Consider the following 18,508-nt stretch of genomic DNA (forward strand, 5'->3'; position numbering starts at 1 on the left):
TAACTTTACAGAATTTTTCTGTTGTTTTTTTTTAAATACAGAAAAGCACCAATAAATTACAAAAATAAACTGTGAATTTAAGGGACAACTAGCACGTGTGAAACCACCTGTGGGAGTGGAACATGGATGTGTAGAGATGGGCTTTCAAACAATGCACCTTTTGACATTTTGAAATGTCACAGTAGGAAAAGCAAAGGTATAAATAAAAATGAATTATGTCTCAACTCAATTTAGATTTTTACAGTAGAAATAAGGCATTACAAAGTCAAGAAACTAGGTGCTGATAGTGAAGGGCAAATGAAGCTTTGGTGAAGCACTGAACCACTTAGAGGAATTGGTTTGAAAATGGGTTCATTACTGGAAGCTTCAGTAACAGCGACCTCGCCTGGTGAAGGGCCAAGGCTGCATCCAAATGATCCTGACAAGATAGTGGACAGGAGGCTTTAGACTAGTGACACTCACGGGATACCATTCTTTTTAAAATAAAGATTGATGGATTTGTGTATTGTTTTATTAGGTATTAGGTAAAGAGTGCTTGGGGTAACAGAGGATGTGCTTGTGTAACTATGGCCGGGGGGTATGTGGGACAGGGACCACTCATCAATTTTTATTAAGGAACATTATTTTTTCCACATGTTTGTGCATATGCACCAAACAAGAGTTTGGGGTATTTGGCCTTCTTGGAGACCTTGAATAGAGTCCTCTATGGGGCTCCAGTAGGGGACTCCATAGTTCTGCTGTGGGACTTCAACGCACACGTGGGCAATGATGGAGATACTTGGAGAGGCGTGATTGGGAGGAACGGCCTCCCTGATCTGAACCAGAGTGGTTGTCTGTTGTTAGACTTCTGTGCTAGTCATGGATTGTTCATAACAAACACCATGTTCGAACACAGGGTGCTCATAAGTGTAGGTGGTACCAGAGCACCCTAGAGCAATGATTGATTTTTATAATTGTTGTGATCTGAGGCCGTATGTTTTGGACACTCAGGTGAAGAGAGGGGCGGAGCGGTCAACTGATCACCATCTGGTGGTGAGTTAGGTCAGGGGGTGGGGGAGGACTCTGGACAGACCTGGTAAGCCCTAACGGGTAGTACAGGTAAATTGGGAACATCTGGAGGAGGCCCCTGTCCAACAGACTCGCTGACTGAAAGTTGCAAGGGGGTTTCAGCTCACAGGCGCTAGGGGGGAGCGAGACGACCACGATTCAACTCATTCCAATGACTCCGAAGCTGTTCTGTTGGGTAAATTAAGCTAAAAATAAATGCATAGTTGTATAAGTTCTGTTTATTTCTTCCCAGATTGACTCCCAGGACATATGAGAAGTGTTTTACAGGAGACTGGCTCAGCTCGTACTGCTCTGTGTGTGATATCAATACATATCTGGAAGATTCATGTTCCCTTTAAGGTCCTACAACCGTTTTTAACATTCAAGCGACCTCAGTGCAGCACAAATATTCTAATAGCCCAGTTTGTTCTGAAAGAAATAATGTTGATATCTTGACTGGAGACACCATGGTTGATGTTTTACAAGCTTTTATAGAAAATAGAAGCAGACGGACAATGAGCTATGAAAATGACCTTAGGTCTCAGAGGGTTAAATAATAGGAAGTTGCTGAGCACACACAGTTACTGGAGTTAGAGAAAATGACGTCCCAAACGGCGCATACTTGTGTGTACTGCTCTTGTGCAAAGACATCCATCTTTTGTTTTTATTAGATTAGATTCAACTTTATTGTCATTGTGCAGAGTACAAGTACAAAGACAACAAAATGCAGTTTGTGTCCAATCAAAAAAGAGCAATGTGATATACAAAGTACAGACAGGTGGTGCATTGGCAGGACAAGAAATATATTAGTGTTATTTTTAGTTTTTTTTACTGTTTAATAGCATTTTTTCAAGAACAATTTTCAGTCTGATTGTGAGTTGGCTAGTTAGCTAACATTAGCTTCCATGCTACATGAATAAGACAGACAGAGATGTCCCTCATCTGGTGATAGAACCCTGATTTCCCCCCCGTCCTGTTGGCTCAGAGCTCCATAGACTCAGTCCACAGGTACAAATTAGTTTGAGAGGTTGTCATCACTGAGTTGTGGTTGTGATGGAAAATGAACCAGAGTAAAAAAAAGTACACAAGTAAATGTTGCACTGCATGCTTGCAGCTGTCATTCTGTTCATGGAAATATCAATCTACACATTTGTGAATATTTTTTCTGTGACTTCACATTCAGAATACCGGTGTGTGAATATTTTCTACTAGTGCAAATTAAAAATCAGATTTTTTTTTACAAGCTCTCGTGTGTTTTTTCATTGTGTGACATCAAATTAAAATCACACGTGTGTGAATATTTTTGCAAGTGCAAATTTTATTTTTACAAGTCTAAATGTACACATATAAGTTCAGATTTTTTTGTTCTGCAAGCTCTCACCTTTGGCCCCATATTTCCCTTCATATGAGTCAGAGCCAGCAGCACCAAGGAAGAGCAGCCTCTCCTACGGCGAGTGGTGGTGACCCACGGGGAAACTTTGGTTTCCCAGTCAGTTCCAGTAGTACAGGTGAGAAAGTGGTGGATAAAACGAGGACTGTGGGCCGGCGTTGTTGGTACGTGAGTGGAAATACATCCAACATGCTAACGCATATCCAACGCCATCACCCAGACATGCCAATCACTGGAACAAGACAAAAAAACTATCCAACGTCTCCTCCCTACAGTGGTTAACCAGCCTTTAGATCCAAATACAAATAGGGCCAAAAAAAATCACAAATTTACACATCACCTTCAATGCCCCGTATCCACTCGTAGAGTAACCTGGCTTCAAGTATTTGCTGTATGTACGCAAACCTTGTTACAACATGCCATCCCGTCCACCGGGACTTCAGTGTACCGTTCCACCCCTTTAATACATGTCAATCAAGCTGAGCCTGTAAAGGCCACACCGTCTGATTAGTCAAGTGGAAACACCTGTGGGAGTGGAACATGGATGTAAGTAAGTAAGTAAGTAAAATTTATTTGTATAGCACTTTTCTCAGATAAAGATCACAAAGTGCTTCACAACAAAAGGAAGCATTAACAACTCTCATACATACAGTGCATTACAAAAAACAAAAACAAAAGAATAACACGTACACATAAGACCAGCCTAACCACCCTACAATCTAGTTAAAAGCCTCTTTAAAAAGCAGAGTTTTCAACTGAGTTTTAAAATTTTCCACACAATCTAAGCAGCGCATGGAAGGAGGCAAAGCGTTCCACAACCTCGGTGCAACAACCTGAAAAGAACGGTCCCCCCTAGTTTTAAAATGTGTAAGGGGGGCAACTAATAGTCTCTGACCTGTTGATCTCAGACTGCGTGAGGATGTACGCAGCTGTATCAGGTCTGAGATGTATGGGGGGGCTTGTCCTTGTAGGGCTCTAAAAGTTAAGACCAAAATTTTGAAGTGCATTCTAAAAATCACTGGTAACCAATGAAGTGAAGCTAAAACTGGAGTAATATGTGCCCTCTTACTCGTGTGGGTTAAAAGCCTAGCAGCAGAATTTTGGACGCTCTGGAGACGACAAAGATCCTTCTTATTAAGGCAAATAAAAAGACTGTTACAATAGTCTAAGCGAGACGAGATAAAAGCATGAATAATCATCTCCAACTCGGCTTTTGACACCAAGGCTCTTATCTTTGAAATGTTCCTTAATTGAAAGAAACAGTTTTTAATAAGTTGTTTCGAGTGTTTCTCCAGAGACATGGCCGCATCGAAAACAACACCTAAGCTCCTGAGACTGGGCTGAACAGACGAGCCTAAGTCACCAATGTGTTTCTTAATCTGAGGGATGCTCTGCTCCGGAGCAATGATTAAAGTTTCAGTCTTGGCTGAGTTCAACATTAAAAAGTTGTCATTTAGCCACTGCTTGATCCTACTCAGACAATTCATTAAAGATGACAGTTTAAATAACTCAGTAGGCTTAAAGGAACAGTATAACTGAATGTCATCTGCATACAAGTGATAAGAAACATCCTGAAACTGGCTTATTATCTTTCCTAGAGGGAATATATACAGAAGGAAAAGAATTGGTCCCAGGACAGAACCCTGAGGAACACCACTCGATAAACCTGCAATATCTGACATGTTCTGATTGATATAGACACTAAAACTTCTACCAGTAAGGTAAGATGAAAACCATTTCAAAGCTGATCCAGATATCCCTAATAGAGCCTGAAGTTTATTAAGCATAATATTGTGATCAATAGTGTCAAAGGCAGATGTAAGGTCCAACAAAACTAACACTGTATGCTTCCCAGAATCAGCAGACATCAAAATATCGCTTGAAACTTTCACCAGTGCAGTTTCCGTAGAATGTTTTTTACGGAAACCTGATTGATATTTATCAAAAATATCATTTATCTCTAAGAAAGAAGTAAGCTGCTCTGCTACCACTTTCTCTAGAATCTTTGCCATGAATGGGAGTTTAGATATAGGTCTATAATTCGAGGGTTGCAATGGGTCTAAACTAGGCTTTTTAAGAACAGGTTCGACAATAGCATGTTTGAAAAAGTCAGGAACCACCCCAGTTAAAAGAGAAGTATTAATCATTTCTACAACACAGGGGCCAATACTATCAAAAACCTGCTTGAACAGCATAGTCGGGAGAACATCACTCTGGCCATAAGAGGGCTTCAGCTTATCTAGTAGAGTGGTAACATCGAATAATGACACAAGTTTAAAAGAGAAACACGGATAGGAAAGAGCCAATGTACAGGCCTTGTACTCAGGGGGTGGTGAAATGCTAGCTCTGATATCCTTAATTTTTCCAACAAAGAAGTTAAGGAATACATTACTATTCAACAGAGAGAGCACCGCAATTTGAGAAACAGATGGAGAAACAATAGAGTTAATAGAATCAAATAAGAATTTGGGGTTTTTCTTGTTAGATGATATTAGCTGAGAGAAGTAGTTAGTTCTAGCATTCTTCAGGAGTTCATTTAGAGAAGCAGTTAGTTCCCTAAGATAGAGCCTGTGGACTTCGAGTTTAGTTGTTTTCCATAAGCGCTCTATTTTCCGACGTTTACTTCTAAGGTTCTGAATAGATGAATTAATCCACGGGCAGGGCTTTTTAATAGACACAATGTTTGATTTCATAGGAGCCACTTCATCTAGAATTGTTAAACATTGGCTGTTAAAAGACTCCACAAACACATTTACATCACTACAACCTCTTAGCTGGCATGGATCAAACAAGATAGAAAACTTCCTAGCAACATCCTGGTTAAAAACTCTCCTCTGAGCCTTAATTCTCAGGGGCGGGGGGTCCCGTGGTAGGTTTAAGTTAAAGAAAACACAACTATGGTCACTCACATGGACATCCTTCACACTCACATTTACTATCTCAAGACCTAATGAGAAAACAAGGTCCAGGGTGTGCCCCTTTAAGTGAGTAGGACCTGAGACATATTGTGTAAAGTTAAAAGAGTCAGTGATAGATATGAGGTCTGTAGCTGCTATACATGACATATCATCAATATGAAGATTAAAATCTCCAATAATTAAAACTTTCTCCAGCTTGATTATAGAGGTTAGCAAATCAGTAAAATCAGTAAGGAAGATACCTGCAGGGCCAGGAGGACGGTAAATTAACACACAATAAAATATGTTAACAGAACCGACCTTAATCATCTGTGACTCAAAAGAGGAAAATGTTTCACAGTGGATTCCTCTGCATAAAAAACTGTCTCGATACACAACAGCAAGGCCTCCACCTCGGCGAACCGTTCGAGGTGTCCCAATCACTGAGCAACCTGCTGGGCAGAGCTCATTTAAATGTGCGGCTTCCTTATCCTTTTGCCATGTTTCTGTGAGGAACATAAAATCCATCTTTTCCGTGAAGATAAGATCGTTGATGGCATGCGCCTTGTTTGTGATGGAACGAGCATTTAGCAGCGCTAAACGGAGCGCTGATGGCAGACCGGTCTCCTTAGTAGCAGGTTGAAGTGGCCGCAAACACCTAGTGCAGACACGTGATTTCCAGCGGTGTCGTGGGGCCAATCGCTGACCAGGCAGGTCAGACACAAACTGCAGTTTCCCAACTGCAAGTCCACCGCCGCCCCACGGTGACCAAAGGGGATCCCGTCCAGCGGGCAGAGCGAGCTGAAGGCCACCCTGCGACAGAGCGCCCCCGCCACTTATATCCCGAGGAAAAACCGGCAGCAGCCACCGCGGCCGCCGCCCGCAGAGAAGCCCGGGCACCCCCATCGCCGAAGACAGCCTCATCGCGACCCGAACGCCAGCTCTGCAACCCCTTTTCCTTCGTCTCTTCTTTGGATTTCCACGATCCCGAAGCAAAAATCGGCAATCAAATAGGCTGGGTACACACACCAGCGGGGGTGGAAAAGTTTGACTGTAACTCTCCCAGCTGTTACTGAGTCCTTCCATATACACTCCAATGTTCATCAGGGTGACACGATCGTATGTTAAAACAGCAGTAACGCAATGGTTTAAAGGCAGGGTTAATGTGACTATAAAAGAGACATACACAAACAAATAAAAACGACATAAATGGGACGCAGCAACGGCCATGCCAAACAAAGGCGCCATCTTGGTTAGGGTGACAAGTGTGATCTTATGAACCGGAAATTTGCAATATTAAATTTGACCCGATTGCACACCTTTTTTATCTGTGATTTAAAAGTTAGTTTAGAGTCTAATAAAATGCCTAGGTATTTGAATTCTGACACAGCTTTTATTTTTTCCCCAGTCACATAAATATCTGCCTGATTATTTTCAATGTTTGATTTAGAAAAGTACATTGACACTGTTTTATTTACATTAAGTTTTAAGCAGGATTGATTTAGCCAATCAGAGACATGGTCCATAGACTGTGTAAGTTTATCAGCCACTTGTTTTGTGTTTTTACCATGGGTATAAATAACTGTATCATCTGCATACATCTGAATATAGACGTCAGGACAAACTGAAGGAAGGTCGTTTATATAAAGTGAAAACAGCAGAGGCCCTAAAATAGAACCTTGAGGTACCCCTGTGCATATGGCAAGGGGCGGCGAGTGGTAATCACTAATCCTGACGGACTGTGAACGATTCCATAAATATGATTCTATCCATTTTAATGCATCTGAGGAAAAGTTAAATTGTCTTAGTTTGTTTAACAATATTTTATGGTTTACAGTGTCAAAGGCTTTTTTTAGATCGAGAAACACAGCTCCAACCACGCCACCTTTATCCAATAAATGTTTGATATTTTCTATAAAAAAACAATTAGCAGTTTCTGTGGAGTGTTGAATTCTGAAACCAAATTGCATTGAATGAAGGGAAAATTTAGTGGTATTCAAATGTGTTATTATTTGTTGGGAAATTAGTTTCTCTACGACTTTTGACACAGTAGGTATGATGCTAATTGGTCTGTAATTGTCCACAGAAAATGGATCTCCATTTTTGAAAATTGGAATAACAGCAGCTGATTTCCACACACTTGGAAATACTGCCTCAATAATGGAGAGATTGGTAATTTTGGTTACTGGAGTTAACAATGTGGAACTGAGTTCTTTGAGCATGCACATATCTATGCCAAATATGTCTCTAGTTCTGGAAGCTTTTAGTGTTCTTATTGTTTGTAAAACTTCGGATTCTGTGACTGTGCCCAGATTAAAAATTGGCTCTGAATTATTTATTGGACAACTATTTAGATTAATAGATGGGAGGCTGTGGGCAATAGAGGATACAGATTCAATAAAGAAAGTATTGAAGGCATCTGCAACTTTGTTTGAGTTATTCGTAATTTGTCCATTTATCTTAATTTCTAAAAGTCGTTTACTTTTTGTATCCTGTCCTGCAAGTTTTTTCAGTTGATTCCAAATTCTTTTAGAATCCCCTTTCGCATTTTCTATTATAGTCAAGAAAAAATCTGCTTTGGCCTTGCGTATCGCTTTAACAGTTTTATTCCTCAATGTTGTAAACAGATATTTAGCAGTAGCTGACTTGGTTTTAATTGCATTTTTTAACGCAAGATCCCTCTCCTTCATTAGTTCGAGAATATCCGAGTTCATCCAGGGAAGTATGTTTTTATTGTATTTGTGTTTAATTTTACAGCTAAAATCCTTAATTGTTCTCTCAATTTTTGCCACAAAAGATTCACAATCCACTTCACAATTTTTCCCCAACAATATTTGATCCCAGTCAATCTGGTGGACGGCACTATTAAATCCTTCCTGATTTTTTTTGGGGATTCCAACAAACTCACGCTCTCTAACAGAATAACCAAATCTCTTTTTAGAGAGCTTTCTGGCCACAAGGATTAAATTGTGATCAGAAACACCAGCCAACAAATTGTAAGATTTAAATATTCTCTCAGGTCGGTTGGTAAATGCCAAATCAATCTGGGTGCTGCTTGTTCTGGTGATTCTTGTGGGCCCTTTGATCATTTGGACTAGATCGTATTTGTCAGTTATTTTTTTAAGCCTTTTTCTACATGATGTGTCCTCCCAGTTTATGTTGATATCCCCCAAAATAATGGTCTCTTTGTTTAAGTTAGATTCCTTCAGTAATTTTTCAAATTTATCATAAAAAGTGGCATCTGAAGAGGGAGGGCGATATACCACAATGACTGCAAAAGACATTTGTGGTGAAAGTACGACATTTAAACCCAAGCACTCCAGCTCATGATCATTCAGCCATTGAATTTCCTGACACTGAATATTGTTTTTATGTATATCATAACACCCCCACCTTTTGCTCCTTCTCTGTCTCTCCTGAAGCAATTATAGCCAGGGATGTTAAGCGCTGAAGAGGGGGCACTTTTGTAGAGCCAGGTCTCAGATAGACAGAGATAATCCAGATTTGAGTTAAGTAACAGGTGATTAACTTGTTCTGTTTTTGACATGAAGCTTCTTATATTTAAGTGCCCACCCAGCAGACCTCTGGGTTTTGCCTTAGGGTCCCAAACTATTTTAGATTGATTGACAGTTTGAAAAAACGCCCATTTCCGGTGTTTGGCTACTCCTGGATTGAGCCGTTTCCTGTTTACGGTTGTTACCATGGTGACGGAGCGGCCATTCAGGAAAGTTTGTTGTTGTGAGTCTGGATGATGCCTCCCGCTCCCATGCGAGGCCAAGACTGTATAACGCTGTCCCACGGACTCGTGACTGAAGCTTCTGTCCGACGCACCGACACACACCCCCGGACCCGGAGTTTCCCCGTGCAGGGCCCCGACAGACCGTCCCGGTACCGCGCCATCCTCATCATCACCCTCATCTCCCTGGACAGACAGCTCGGCCACAATTGCCAATGGGTACAGAGGAAGGAGAGGATCAGGATATTGTGCAGAGGGAAACGGAGATGTACCTGAACATACCTGTAAGGTATGAGTGACGCGTTTGTCCTCTGCTCGTGGATTAGCCTCTCCCAGCATCTTGAAGTGCTGCGGGCCTGGGCACGGGTGGATGTCTCCGGATAACATCAAACATATGGCGACAATAAGTCCAGTTGTCAGGGATGATTGAGTCGGTGCTGTTGACTTAACGTTCGTCTTCTTGGTAAACTTACTATAAAGAGGTGGGTAGACCAAAGTTATAGCCAGTGTGTAGGTTCCATAGCCGATGCTTGCCATCGCCAAATCATTGTTTGTTTGTTTGTATCTTAGGTCTCTTAGGTCTTCATATTTTGATGGATTGTCATTTAAATGAAGCAGTGGAAAGATGTTACCAACCATCCGAGCTAGATCAACATGAGTAGGCTTTGAAATCTTTACGAGCAAACAATAGACTAGGAGCACTGTGACAACCCCTCTTCCACCTGCAGCCATCTTGCAGTCAACCGAACTGTGGGGATATGTTCATGTACCATTCAAAAACAAAAGTACAATCATAAAACACATACTACTTAGATACTGCAGCCATCCTGATCACAGGCACGGGGGGGGGGGTCTGCATGGGCTTTCTTACCAGCAAGTTTCTGGAGGTTCAAATGGCATCTTTGTTGTTAACAAAGCTTAGCCACTGTGTGAGCCACAAAGTGTATAGCTGTAAATCTGCTCCCTAAAAACAATAACAGGTCTGGCACTCCTTACTCCTTTGGCTTCTTTGTTAGCTACAAAAGTCCCTGGGTGGACTTGAACCACCATCCTTTCGGTTAACAGCCGACTACGCTGACCTATTGCGCCACAGAGACTACGCCTGTCTGATGTTTTCTGAGCAGGAGCTCGATCTTTAAGCCACAAGCATTTGCTTTATGGCTTTTTGAGGTTGAGCTGCACATTTATGCTTATCAGGCTATTTTCCTGTTCCCCAGAAATTGGGGAAGCTGACTAATGCGGAAATGTAGAAGCTGGACGTGCATTGTACTGTTCTTACATGTCAATTGGATTCTGACTTTGAATTCAAACATTTGGCATCCAAGAAAATTCTGGAACTGATGATGTATCAGTCATTTTGCTGGTGGTTTCTTGGTCACAGCAACAAGCTTGATCATTGACATACAGTTGCACGCCCCGTATCACAAAACTGTTGGGTGGGGCCTTATGTATTTGCTTGTATTACATCAAGTGACCTGCATACCAACCACCATCAGAGATGGCAAAAGTACTCACTGCCCATACTCAAGTAGAAGTCCAGATAATTGTGTTAACAAATACTCTGGTAAAAGTAGAAGTACTGATTTAACTTCTTTACTCAAGTAAAAGTAACAAAGTACAGGCTTAGCAATTTACTTAAAAAGAGTGAGAAGACTCGCCCCAATGGTGCTATTAAAAACCTCCTTCACGATTCTGGCTGGGGGACAACGTCTAAGGGACAGTTGGCAGGTTTCATGTGTTGTACAACCTCAACACAGGCTTAAATTCCTCAAACACAGCTGAGTGTGTAGGAGAAGCAGATAAAATACCTTAAAATTAGCACTGGTAATTTCCCAGATAGATGCTACTTTGTCAATAAAATAACCAAGACATTTCTCACATGTACTAATTGACACATCTGTTGGAGCAGAGGTGCATGGATTTATGACGGAGTTAATAGTATTAAATAACAATCTAGGTTCGTGGCATTTGCTAGCTATGACAGAAGAGAGATGCTGCATCTTCACCACCTTCACAGCATTCTGGTATGTGATAGACTGTCCCTTAGTGTCACATGTAGATTGTCTTTCCATCTTTGTTCAGCTTGTCTGCAGTGTTGCCTAAGGGCCCTTGTGGTGTCATTTAGCCAGGGGTCTGCCTTAGGTTTAACAGCTTTAATCTGATAAGGGGCAATAGAGTCAGAGTATACAGTGCTCATCCTGAATGGGCCAGTATAGTGCATCAGAACTGCTTTTTGATGGTCTATTAGCTTTGGAACCCCTCTTTCCCCACAGATTTCAATTGTCAGATATGGGTGGGGGAGTGGGCACTGTGTCCAACCCTTTCTGTGTAAAAAAAACAACTAAAGAAGTCTCTTGGATGAGAGACAAAACTTCTGCGGAGAACCTTTCACCAAGTCCAGTTGCCCTTGGCCTAGTTGTGAACTTTTGGGGTAATAGCATGGATCAGGAACCAAAACGGACACATCTGGACTCAATGTGGACATTTAGACCACAAAGACAGTTATCAGTTTATTTCCCATCTGGCAGGTATATCTGTGGACTCAGTTGGACATTTTGAAGATAATTGCACAATGTTGATCCAATTGTCAGTCTATTTCCCATGTGGCAGGGACATTTCTGGATTCAGGTGGACATTGTTGACAGAAACATTAGTGGATATTGATTCCCACCATAGGATTTGACCTGTATTGCACATTGCCTTCACATCCCGCGCACTGTATTGCCTTTGTCAAGCACATTGCCACCCTGGTGACTTTCTTCCATGTCTCCATGAACGCCCATATATTTGGACTGACAGTTGAGAAACCTTCCCTTGTTAACTATGACATGGATGACTGAGAACCTACTATATCATGACATCTTTAATTTACTATATTAAATTATAATTTTTGAGACAGGTCCTACTGCATTTGTTGGATCAGTCAGGATGGCCGAGCGGTCCAAGGCGCTGCGTTCAGGTCGCTGTCTCCACTGGAGGCGTGGATTCAAATCCCACTTCTGACAGCTACTGTTTTTCTGAGACATGATATTTCCAATGATATTCGGAATAAAGAACTTAGCAGTTCTTTGTAATTAAGAGGACATGAATGTGCACAAGAAACGCAATTGTAAGTGCAGCATTTTGTGAGCATCTTTATTGTCAACAGATGTAAAGTTACCATGTGTTTGTACATAGCAGACATATCTACTGCTGTATTCACTGTCTGTGGCAAGTCCTTCAAAACCTGTTCTTGACTTGCTTTTTTTCCACATCCTCTGGATGCTTAGCTAACTAAATGACTTAAGTTGGCCAATAATTGTTGCTTTTTCATCCTTGTTGTGATTGTTGTGTGCCTTCAATAGCACACATGTGGATATCATGAAAGAAACTGCCTAGCATACCCCTGCAACACTTCTAAAGGTTCCATGGTGTAATGGACCTTGGAGTAGAGTTTACCAAGGAGCCTGAGCATAGAGATACTCCTGTAATGGGCAGATGCCATTCTTCTTGAAGAGGGGAGCAACCACCCTGGTCTGCCACTCCTTAGGCACTGCCACAGACCTTCACGCAATGTTAAAGAGGTATGTCAACCAAGACAGCCTCTCCTTTCAATATTTCTTAACGAATTTAATCAATCCCTGGGGCTTTCCCACTGTGGAGTTCTTTAAACAGTAAAACTAAGGGTATTTTTACTACTGTAAAACTAAGTTACAGTAAGGGTATTATACTGTAAAAAAACATGTACAGTTATGATACTGTAATCAGGAAGTTACAGCACGTTGCCAGTAAGTTAACGCAAATTTACAAAAAAAAGTCTAACAGTGTTCAGACAAACATCATTGACTTTCTTTCTTGTAAAAAACACAACTTCCTGGACTTTCTTTACAATATAGTCTGTACGTGTCCCTTGCTTCCAAATTCCCATTTTTCATGGGCTGAATCTCAACTAGCACTGACTCTGCAGAGAGAGCCAATCAGAGCTGATCAGCAACAGCTGTGCTACCTGCATGATGGTTTTTACCTGGCATGTAGCACAGGAACCAGTTTCTCTTGGTGACTGGAGTGATGGCAGCTGTTTGGGTCTTTGTTGTTTGTGCGCTGACTGTTTGGATTAACAAAGGTTGTTACGTTTCTTCTGTTTGAAGCTTGTATTCAAATATGTAGTGGAGTATAGCGAATGTAAAGAGTAGGGTAAATTACACAATTACTGAAATGAAATTTAGCAAGTTCATGATATGTGGTGTCAAACAGCAGAAACATTTGATTAACCGCAGTTGCATTGTCCTCAGGCTTGAGTTTGCCAGTTGGCGGCACAAATGAAAGACATGATGATGCGCTGCAGAGGAGAATGATTAGAGGTAAGAACGTTACTGACAGAATCTTTATAGAGCTACTTACGGACACTAACGGAATTTATTTTGTACTGCAGATATGTCTCCAAATGATATCTCCATGAAGAGGGCCTTTGCACTTCTCCAGTCAATGGAGTCCAAGTTGATCCAAGGCGCTAAAAAAGGTGAGCAGGTTCTATGAAACCATATTGGGAAAATACTGCAATTGTATTAACAGCTGAGGTTCTTTGTGGCACAATGTAGTAAATTAAGGTTAAGTTGTCTGGCTTTTGGAATGGGGATTCCAACCCATGTTTAATTTAAGCTATTTTGACCATACAATGTGGGTATAAAGCTGGTTTCTCAAATTATTCAGGCATTTATAGTCAGTCAGCCAACTTTAGCTAAGGTAGCTCTGTAGAGATTGTGGAATTTCCCAAACCAAGTAAATGCAGCACATGAACACAACTGCTGTGCTAGCTTAATCTCAATACAGATTCTGTAATGATTTAAACAAACGCCACTGGCCTAATTACCAATTAAATGTTTTGGAGGTATTGTCGTGAACCCCACGTGGAGTGTCTCACATCTGGACACAATTAGTTAAGAAATCACTCTAGATTTGATTATGGATTAAAATGATTTATTCAGAAAACAGAGCAATGCATTCCGGGCAGTTAAACGTGCACGGTCCTAATGGAACTTGACTAGTTCAGAGGTCCCCAAAAAGGCGCTTAAACAGAGGTGCGCAGAGGTTAAATGCGTTCTCCTTAGGGGAGCCCTATTGGTTAAAAGTGCGTGCGTGTGCGTGGTGAGAGAATGCTACCTTCTGCTGATTGTGCGGTCAGCATGGCCTCAGGCCTTACTATCATGTTGGTTTCCTGCCAGCTGTGGCTAAGTTGAACAACAGGATGCCACCAAGTTACAGCATACTTCTCTTTTACTCAATATCTGACATGGTCTTTGTTTCATTTGCTAGTGCATAAGCTTAATCACAATACCTGAATATAATATTCCCACAGTATCAAGTCTTAAAAGGAAGTCTTAATACTAAGGATGAGCGAGTATAGCATTATCTGTATCTGTTTACCACATTATCTGTATCCGGATCCGTACTCGGACTGGGCGGGGCCTAAACCGGATATGGTCAGATTTAACTCGGAAGTGGGTCTGGTTGTCTTGAAATGGGCGGGGCTTTAACCGGTATGGTATTTTTTTAGTATGCAATTGATAGGGGTTGATCAGAAATTGTATTATTTATTGCTGATTAGAAAACTATTTCCATGACAGCATCAGCATTCAGCTTCAGATCAGTGGTGTTGTCATGGTAACAAACAAGCTATTTAAGCCTACAGTATATTTGTTGAAGGGAATTTCTATGAATACAACAATTACATTTATTGCTGATTTGAAAACTATTTACATGACAGCATCGAGCTTCAGATTAATGGTGTTGTCATGGTAACAAACAAACTGTATACAGAACAAGTTTTGCAACAATAAATACAGCAATGTGGGTGCAATTTAGTAAAATGCAATGAACAATAGTTTTCATACTCAATAATATAACTTTCTTTTTTAACTTAATTTGTGTGGGTGGGGGGGGGGGGTGGCAAGAAAGTTTCAGACACTCAAAAAAAAACTGGTTAGAGCCAGCAGGCAGTTTAATAAAAAACCACACAGACGGCAGAGATGCAACAGGAGTCCCATTCTACCATCACTATGTCTGAAAAATCCCCATGTTACCAGAAGTCTCCTGGTTGATAGGTACTAGTTCAAACTGAAGTATAAAACTGAAGCTGAAGAAACCCTAAATGTTAACGGAAAATCCCCGCAGACCTGAAGGGGAGAGAGCTGTTCGCTTCTCCGTGTCCTGTGTCTGAGTGAGCGGAGCTGCACACAGCAACAGAAAGAATTTGTGTGTGTGGGAAGGGGCGCTGGGACTAGCCAATCACAGAATAGTGTAAGGGAGAGGCGTTGTGACTAGCCTATCACAGAACGGAGACACAGTCAGTGGAGACTTTCATTCAATCCGAGCACGGATATTGACTCGCATTACTCGTATGATACTTGTACTCGGCAAAAGTGCTTTATCCGTACCGGATACTCGTTTCAGCCGAATACTCGGCTCATCCCTACTTAATACTTTACTTTTTAATCAAAAACAAAGAAGCCTTAATGGTAAATTATTTAGAGTATTAATGTCAAGGGTAGTTGGGAATTAACGATTTCTACGTATTTTTCAGCACAACTGGAAACCAATGAAGTAGAAGCTGAGGCAGCTATTCAAAAACTTGCAGATGTTCAATTGCCCCTGAACGGACCCAAACCGCTGGCTGCCAACCAGACGCTGGGCGACCAGGCTGCCAACCAGACGCTGGGCGACCAGGCTGCCAACCAGACGCTGGGCGACCAGGCTGCCAACCAGACGCTGGGCGACCAGGCTGCCAACCAGACGCTGGGCGACCAGGCTGCCAACCAGACGCTGGGCGACCAGGCTGCCAACCAGACGCTGGGCGACCAGGCTGCCAACCAGACGCTGGGCGACCAGGCTGCCAACCAGACGCTGGGCGACCAGGCTGCCAACCAGACGCTGGGCGACCAGGCTGCCAACCAGACGCTGGGCGACCAGGCTGCCAACCAGACGCTGGGCGACCAGGCTGCCAACCAGACGCTGGGCGACCAGGCTGCCAACCAGACGCTGGGCGACCAGGCTGCCAACCAGACGCTGGGCGACCAGGCTGCCAACCAGACGCTGGGCGACCAGGCTGCCAACCAGACGCTGGGCGACCAGGCTGCCAACCAGACGCTGGGCGACCAGGCTGCCAACCAGACGCTGGGCGACCAGGCTGCCAACCAGACGCTGGGCGACCAGGCTGCCAACCAGACGCTGGGCTGACGCTTGTTACCTTGTCAACCTGATGTGCCTTTGACATGTTTCTGCATGTACCTACTTATATCTGTGGTGATATTAAACTGAACTGATTTTACCATACTTATTTCTAAGCTATGAATGATTTAATCTGCCAGGAAGCACAACTGGGTTTTTGCCATTACTTTATGCATGCCTCCAAACTAAAACAATTGCATGTTAATTTTACATGTTAAGTTTCTTTATCAGAATGAGTTTCTATTAACCAAATAACACGGGTTTAAAAATGTTATGATGAAATTTATGAATTTTAGGGTTTTAAAATATAGTGTTTGGTTTTCCTAGGTCAATTTTGACCTGTTGGTCAATGGAACCCTATTGTGCTTTACAGCAGATGAGCACATGTAAAGACCCACTAAAACACCTGCACACCAGTGACGTGCGGTGATGTCAGTAAGAGGGTAGGCACTGAGTTGTGAAATGCAGATTACCTAATTTATTGTTTAGGCTAATCAAATTGTTACGCACAAGCGCGGCACACAAGCGCGTTGGATAGCAAGACATTTCCAATTAATCTATCAATCAAATCAATCTAATGTAATTATATGACACTTTACAGCAACCAGCAGGCTACGGTGCTTAACAGAATGAGTATAATGACATCATCCAATAGAAAGAGTGAACATAGCGAACAGTAAAATCAGAAAAGGTCTCAAAGAAACCAAAGAATGAAACTGTCCCCCACAGCAACGTATTAAAAGCCTGATTCAACATATGTCTTGAGTTTGGACCTAAAAAGAGCCACATCTGTAACAGTGCGAATATCGGGGGGTAACTTGTTCCAGAGTCTCGGGGGAGCAACCGCAAAAGCCTGACCCCCCCCACCGTTTACACCTGGACCTTAGGACTTCTGAAACCAGCTGATTTGAAGACCGCAATGACAGTGTGTTCCCGCAAAGTTAAGATTTCAGACAAATACTCTGGGTGACATATTTTTCTTTCTCTCACCACAGACACGCTAATGTCCAGCATCAGAATGCAAGTTATGAACCATCTTTGTTCTAATTATTGCACAGCGGCTATGTTTGTCAGTCCCAGCCAGAAACAATGAAAACACACACTGCTCAACTGAATATGAAGGCAAAGGCTAGCAGCATTAGTTCAATCACACTAAGCCCAAAATAGTTTCTGACTCACCAATCGGTAGATTTGTACATAAAATCCATCCGACGCTTTCTCGTGAGGCATCGATCACAGCGTTGTAAAACTCGTCTTTACGGTGCTTTAGTTTGCATCGTCTCTGACTCGGCGAGGGCTGAAAGACGTGCTGGCCCGGTCCGGTTCCGACTGGATGTTTTGATCCGTTTCAGGGTGGAAAATGTGCGAAGCTGTAGTTGCCGGTATTATATGAGCTGACGGTTTTTCCTGCTTGGTTAAAGCTGCGGCCAGGTTGTTCAGATCCAGGACCCCGTAGAGGTCCCGCCGCTCACTGTTAGCACGGCCACATAGCCACATCTCTTCTCCCATACCAGTCAGTTTGAAACGATGCGACGAGTATTTGTCCCTTTTGCTGCAGTAGTCCATTTAAGGCTGGCGTAGACCTCCATCTTGCTATTAGTTCCTTTTTTTGAATTAAAATCGAGTTTAGAGAAATTCCTCACCGCTGTGATATCGGCGGACACCGCTGCTGTCATTTTGACTTTGAATTTCGCGGGGTTTGCGCTTACAACGTAGCTGGTGTAATGACATCAGCTACGCAAAGGGACAGTAATATCTCAATTTTAATTGGTTCATGTTTGATATCTAACGGAGACGATTACTGGCATAACACATTTAACTGGTTAAATAAAGGTTAAATAAAATAAAATAAAAAAAATTTACGTACAAAGGCACGGCAGAGTTGTGCCTTTTGACGTACATGTTAAGAATACAGGATCGAAGTGCGCATGCGCAACATTGGCTAATCGCTTGAATGGGCAGTAAAGGCACTGCTTATTCTGCCTTTTTTTCTATTTGATTATGCGTAACTGCTACATTTATCATCGTACCGTCTAAATAATTGGAACCACACACATATAAATCACAAGAATAATCAGTAAAAATACAAATACAAGTTTATAATACATTTATTTAATAAACATTTTTATGCTTGAATTTTGGCAAGGTAGGCACTGCCTACCCTGCCTGCACGTCACTGCTCATCTGGGGATAAAAACCCTGCTGCCCCCTCCCCCCCATCCTGTTGGCTCAGAG

The sequence above is a fragment of the Etheostoma spectabile genome, unplaced genomic scaffold (genome assembly GCF_008692095.1).
Source record: "Etheostoma spectabile isolate EspeVRDwgs_2016 unplaced genomic scaffold, UIUC_Espe_1.0 scaffold00018584, whole genome shotgun sequence".
Taxonomy (NCBI): domain Eukaryota; kingdom Metazoa; phylum Chordata; class Actinopteri; order Perciformes; family Percidae; genus Etheostoma; species Etheostoma spectabile.